This window comes from Cebus imitator, unplaced genomic scaffold (assembly GCF_001604975.1).
Source record: "Cebus imitator isolate Cc_AM_T3 unplaced genomic scaffold, Cebus_imitator-1.0 Scaffold60, whole genome shotgun sequence".
NCBI classification, from domain to species: domain Eukaryota; kingdom Metazoa; phylum Chordata; class Mammalia; order Primates; family Cebidae; genus Cebus; species Cebus imitator.
In genome coordinates, this window is record NW_016107375.1 from 5,498,954 (window position 1) to 5,505,415 (window position 6,462).

At 40.6% G+C, this 6,462-nt stretch overlaps 1 protein-coding gene across 3 annotated transcripts in view; it reads right to left on the bottom strand.

Annotated features, from left to right (window-relative positions):
* The window catches only part of CUNH18orf25 (chromosome unknown C18orf25 homolog), a 99,351-nt gene that overhangs the window by 82,969 nt on the left and 9,920 nt on the right, over positions 1-6,462 (bottom strand). The gene's annotated exons all lie outside the window — the stretch shown is intronic.

Here is a 6,462-nt window from a genome sequence, read left to right on the forward strand (position 1 = left end):
AAAAAAAAAAAAAAAAAAAAAAAAAAAACATAGTAGTAAGTTCTCCAATAGTTGGGAGCAAGGTTAAAAAAACAGAATTTACAACAATCAGCTGTGGGTCTTTAAAAACCACTCTCAGGCCAGCACGGTGGCTCACAACTATAATCCCAGCACTTTGGCAGGCTGAGGCGAGCGGATCACCTGAGGTCAGGAGTTCGAGACCAGCCTGACCAATATGAAGAAACCCCATCTGTACTAAAAATACAAAAATTAACCCAGTGTGGTGGCACATGCCTGTAATCTCAGCTACTCAGGAGGCTGGGGCAGGAGAATTGCTGGCTTGAACCTGGGAGCCACACCCAGCCTTGCTCTGTTTTTTAAATAAAAACAAGAATTGAGGATAGGGAATATGCAGACTTGAAACCAAGAGACAAATTGCAACGCATGAAGATAAAACTAGAATGAAGCAAGGCTTTCCAAAGGTATTGTATGCCTCTTCCTGCTGGGTTTAGCAACTGTCACAAAAAGACTTAAAACTTATTTCAGCCAGACAAGTTAGCCATCACAATAGAGTACTGTGACAATGGTGGAAGACAATCACAATACTAGTAATCATCCAGGAAAAAAAAAATTTTTTTTTTTTTGAGACAGAGTCTAGCTCTATCGCCCAGGCTAGAGTGCAATGGCACAAATCTGGGCTCAATGCAACCTCCATCTCCCAGGTTCGATTTTTCTGACTGTGGCACACACGCACACACGCACATGCATAAACACAGAGCAATATTAGAGGAAGTTTAAGCCCAAGAAATTAAGAGTTAACTTTATACATGAGGGAGGAGAATAAATAGCACATTGTGAGAAAGTCAACTGAAAAGAAACAAATTATATGTGTAAATGTTCTTACTTACTCCCCCAGCCCACTATATTGCAATCTCCAATGCAAACAGGGAAACAAGGATCGTGGTCAGTATCAGTTCACTCACAGCTCCTAACTCATAATGAATATCTCATAAATATTTGTTGAATTGATGAACTGAATCTTTTTAACGAAGACAACTAACGAAACCACTTGTTTGCTTAAAAGTAATATTAATTTGTATATGAAAATATATTTCATTACAGAGAATCAACATGAGTTCTCAGAGTAACTTCCCTTTCATCTTTCTATATAAAACCTAAGACAAAAACTGACTCAACTGCTAACAGCTTAGTAAAGCTGTTTCCTTACCTTTAAATACTGTATATAAAGTGATTGTGTATCTATACGTAAATATTCAAGAATCAGAGACTATGAAACTAAATTATCTTTAGCTACATAAACACAAAATAAGGTAGAAAAGTAGAATCTTACTAAAATTCAAATGAAGGCCCCTCCCCTCATACATTCAATTCTAGGAAGAGACTCCATTGCATTCATAATACTAATCTTCCTAATTTTTTTTTTTTTTTTTGAAACAGGGTCTCACTTCCATCACGCAGGCTGGAGCATAGCGGCAGGATCACAGCTCACTGCAGCCTCAACTTCCTAGGCTCAGGTGATTCTCCCACCTCAGCCTCCCGAGTAGCTGGGACTACAAGCACACACCACCAAGCCCAGCAAATTGTTGTATCTTTAGAAGAGAGAGACTCTCACCACGTTGTCTAGGCTGGTCTTGAACTCCTGTATTTAAGCAATCTGTCTACCTTGGCCTCCCAAAGTGCTGAGATGACAAGTGTGAACCACAATACTTGGCGATAAATTTTGGTTTTGAGGCCGCGTGCGGTAGCCCACACCTGTCATCCCAGCACTTTGGGAGGCCAAGACAGGTGGATCACAAGGTCAGGAGTTGAGACCAGCCTGGGCAACATGGTGAAATCCCATCTCTATTAAAAACACAAAAATTGCTGGGTGCAGTGGCTCACACCTGTCATCCCAGCACTTTGGGAGGCCAAGAACTCCAGATCACAAGGTTAGGAGTTCCAGACCAGCCTGGCCAACATAGTGAAACCCCGTCTCTACTAAAAATACAAAAAATTAGCGAGGCATGGTGGCAGGCGCCTGTAATCCTAGCTAGTCAGGAGGCTGAGGCAAAACAATCACTTGAACCCAGGAGGCAGAGGTTGCAGCAAGCTGAGATCGCACCACTGTACACCAGCCTGGGTGATAGTGCAACACTCGTCTCAAAAATAAAAATAAAAAATAAAAATTAGCCAGGAGTGGTGGCACACCCACAATCCTAGCTACTCAGGAGGCTGAGACAGGAGAATTGCTTGAATCCAGGAGGCGGAGGTTGCAGCAAGCTGAGATCGCACCACTGTACACCAGCCTGGGTGATAGTGCAACACTCGTCTCAAAAATAAAAATAAAAATAAAAAATAAAAATTAGCCAGGAGTGGTGGCACACCCACAATCCTAGCTACTCAGGAAGCTGGGGCAGAATTGCTTGAATCCAGGAGGCGGAGGTTGCAGTGAGCTGAGATCGCGCCACTGTACTCCAGTTTGGGCAACAGAGCAAGACTCAGGGAAAAAAGTTTGAAGAAGCTATAAACAAGTATAAAAGACTCAAACTGGGAATGATGAGAGGGTATGCCCCACTCAGAATGAGGAATTATGAGTAAATAACAAAACTGGGCAATGATCACCGACAGCTACTAACATCACAGAGAACCAAATGCGCAACTCCTGATGCAAGTACCATCTATAAAGTATTCCCCCATCCCCTGCAAAAGAAGAAGCAAGAGAGAGAAAATACATGATAGAAACGATCTGATCAAGATTCTAAATCTAAGACCAATTAACAACAAACCCAGGGGTCAGAGAAAAACGTTTACCACCACCACAAGAATCCACAGGAATGTAACTGCTAAATCCAGGCTGAGAAAAATTCTTTTGTAATAAATAATCTGCTAGGGAAAAGAAATGGAAGGGGAACCTACAGATTACAAAACAATTAAGAGACCTTATTTGACTCTTGACTTGACACATTTATGAGATAACAGAGAAATCTTAACACTATCATAAGATATTAAGGAATTATTACTTTTTTTTTAAATGGGAGAAGGTTTTCAGTTTTCTTCAACAGTGAAGCTGACTGGGAAACTAGAGTGCTAAAAAGTTAGAGTACAGAAAGGGAACACTAACATTAATACAGCTGAATGGATCGGTCCATAATGTGCTGAATTTGGTCTCCCCGAAATTAAATATAAATTGTGAGACTGCAACCACCAGAGAGCAGCTTTGCTTGCTTGCCAGCCAACCTTTTCTCCACTGATATAAGCTCTATAAATAGGCCAAGAGTGATAATGGCTGCTCAAATCACTTCATATTGCAGATATTACCACTTCTGGCATGTACCTGGACCTGTACCAGGGCTGTGAATAAACTAGCATCAAGTAAAAAAAATAGGAAGTTACCAAACGCAAAAAAAAAAAAAAAAAAAAGCACTGTGCCTAATCAGAGACTCTCTAAAGTATTCAAAAGCACTATCATTGTAAATCAAGACTCATTTAAAACAGGTTCTTTTACTTTTTTTTACTTTTTTATTTTTAATAGAGACAGGGTCCCACCTTGTTGCCCCGGCTGGTCTAAAACTCCTGGGCTCAAGCTATCCTCCCACCTCTGCCTCCCAAAGTTCTAAGATTACAGGTGTGAGCTACCATGCCTGGCCCTAAAAAAGAGGTTCTAAATTTTCTCTCAGATTTCTACCCTGGTCATTTTCTATCTCCTTTAGAAGACAATTCACATAAAGATGGATCACCACATGCCAGGACCTGAGGACCCCAAGATAAAAGCTGCCAAACTCCACTATACATACCCTCAGGGCTGGCTCACTGCAAAGTGCTTAGTTGATTTCAGCAGAAAAAAATAGTAAGAAACCCCTGATGATACACTGTTGATTTAAGAATAAGCTATGTTTCTATGCTAGGTTAAAACCAAGGCAGACAGGATACTGCTTAAAATTTTAGCCACACGAAATTTTTGCTAGGTGACAATCCTGTTTTCCTTAAGTTTTAGTCCACACCCAACTTCCCTAACCCCAACAATACTTTTCTCTAATTATAAGGCACCTAATAAAATGCAGACTCCAGACATCATCACAAAGGTCATTTTTTTAAACCAGTCAACTCAGTGAAAAAATAACTTCTCCTGGTCAGTTTGATCAGTATCTTGTTTCTCTAATGCTAACTTTGCTAAAGAAAACTTAATTTCAGCCAGGCACAGGGGCTCACATGTGTAATCCCAACGTTATGGGAGGCTGAGGTGGAAGGACCACTTGAGCCTAGGAGTTGGAGACCAGCCTAGGCAACATAGTGAGCCTCCATCTCAATAAAAAATAAATAAAAATAAACTTAATTTCTAGACTACCCAAGCACAATTCTAGCTTACATACATTGTTGGGAATTGCCGCTCTAAGTAAGTTTTAACAGATTTAATGTTGTTGCTCTTTGAACAACAATCAGAACTTACCAATACGTGGACTTGAATTACAAGCAGAGAAAAAATGTATTTTACAAATAAACTGGCATCAAAGAAAACAACTCTCCCCCCACCCCGCACCTGACAGAGTCTTGCTCTGTCATCCAGAGCTGAAGTGCAACGGCGCAATCTCGGCTCACTGCAACCTCTGCCTCCTGGGTTCAAGCAATTCTTCTGCCTCACCCTCCCAAGTAGCTGGAATTATAGGTATGTGTCACCACGCACAGCTAATTTTTGTATGTTTAGTAGAGAAAGGGTTTCACCATGTTGGCCAGGATGGTCTCAAACTCCTGACCTCAGGATCTGCCCTCCTGGGCCTCCGAAAGTCATGGGATTACAGGCTTGAGCCACCTAGTCCAGCCCAAAAAAATGACATGTAAGTTTCCAGCCTTTTCAAGCTTAGGGATACTAAGAAAAATGCTATTTCCTAATATCTTATTTAAAATGAATTTATAAAGAAAAACCCTAGTTCCATACTTATTGCTCTGTTATGTAGTACATTTTTCCCTTACAATCTACTTTATCTTCTCCACATTTTGGAGCAGAAAGGAAACTTAGAAATCATCTGGTTCACTAGGTTGACTTCCTTGGTCAGAGACTGCTGCTTTTTCTTTTTTTTTTGAGAGGAAGTTTCACTCTTGTTGCCCAGGCTGGAGTGCAATGGCGTGATCTTGGCTCACTGCAACCTCCGCCTCCTGGGTTAAAGTGATTCTCCTACCTAAGCCTCCCGAGTAGGTGGGATTACAGGCATGCACCACCATGCTCAGCTAATTTTGTATTTTTAGTAGAGACAGGGTTTCTCCATGTTGGTCAGGCTGGTCTCCAACTCCCTACCTCAGGTGATCCATCCACCTTGGCCTCCCAAAGTGCTGGGATTACAGGCATGAGCCACTGCGCCTAGCTCAAGACTGCTTCTTTTATGTGCTCATTACCAACTGGCACATAAATGCTCAGTAAATGGGTTTTTTATTTAACCAGGTATAAATACCACATATGCATTAAGTCTCTGCTGACAGATTTCCACTTCAGATTGTCACTTAACTATAACTCATTTAGGTAGGTTTTAAATTTATTTAAACTAAGTCAACTTAATAATTTAGGGATTTATACCATCTACCTATTAAGTACTGAAGTCTGATTAAAGAGGAATGAGGTCCCTTATTTTGAATAGACATGAAAGAAAACTTAAAACACTATAAATTAAAGCCACAAATCCTAACAACTAATCAAATCTCAGTTATACTGACTAAAGTATTTTAAAAATCACATTTATTATTATCAGCTGCTACAATTATGTTCTGATAACTCTATATAACACACAGATGACAGAGTTTCCTCTCCTAGCAGTTCAGGAATATAGAAGAGAACTTTAAAGAGCAAGATACTTTTTAGTTTCACCCTTCTCCTTACTTTTACAAGGCCCTGTAGGCTGAATGTGAAAACTGACTGACTGAACATCAATCCCACTTCTGCTGAGAGAAGCTGCCCACACAGAAGCAAAAACACACTGCTTCTTTACTTTAAGCAGAATCATAAGAGTTCTGAAAGAGTAAGGAAAGGACATACAAGTAAAGATAAAGGCTAAAAGGATTTCGAAAAGTATCATGACAACAGTCAAATTCAAAACGAAGACTGGAATTTGACAACTAAAGAAAAATAACTATCAGGTTTATTTAATCTGATGACCAAGAAATCAAAATAAACCAAACCAAAATAAATAAAACCAACAAAATCTACATTCACTGGGCCAGGTGCAGTGGCTCACACCTGTAATCCCAGCACTTTGGGAGGCCAAGGCAGGCAGATCACTTGAGGTCCGAAGTTCAAAACTAGCCTGTCCAACATGGTGAAACCCCATCTCTACTAAAAATATAGAAAATTAGCTAGGTGTGGTGACAGGTGCCTGTAGTCCCAGCTACCAGGGACGCTGAGGCAGGAGAATCGCTTGAACTCAGAAGGCAGAGGTTTCGGTAAGCTGAGATGCTGCCACTGCACTCCAGCTTAGGTGACAGAGCGAGACTCCATCA